The following is a 280-nucleotide window of genomic DNA, read 5'->3' as shown; positions in this document are numbered from 1 at the left end:
ACTGGCCAGGGCAGCCTGAGTCATTGACCATGCAGAGCCAGTCCTAGAGGTACCATGCTATTCCCCTGGCCACTGGGGAAAGGCCATTGCTGGCTTCTTGGCCTGCAGCATCAGAACACAGTTGATATGACCTGTCATCCCAGCCAATCAGGAGCCCATGTGTGAGTCATTCCATAGCTGGCTCATGGACCCCAAAGTACCTGCTGCATCAAGCCTGGGGCCAATGTGCTAACCTGAGCCTGGGTGCTGAGCAGCAAGGCAGAGAAGCCTATTCTGACTC

This window comes from Mus caroli, unplaced genomic scaffold (assembly GCF_900094665.2).
Source record: "Mus caroli unplaced genomic scaffold, CAROLI_EIJ_v1.1 scaffold_12720_1, whole genome shotgun sequence".
NCBI classification, from domain to species: domain Eukaryota; kingdom Metazoa; phylum Chordata; class Mammalia; order Rodentia; family Muridae; genus Mus; species Mus caroli.
This window is presented reverse-complemented; position numbering follows the sequence as displayed.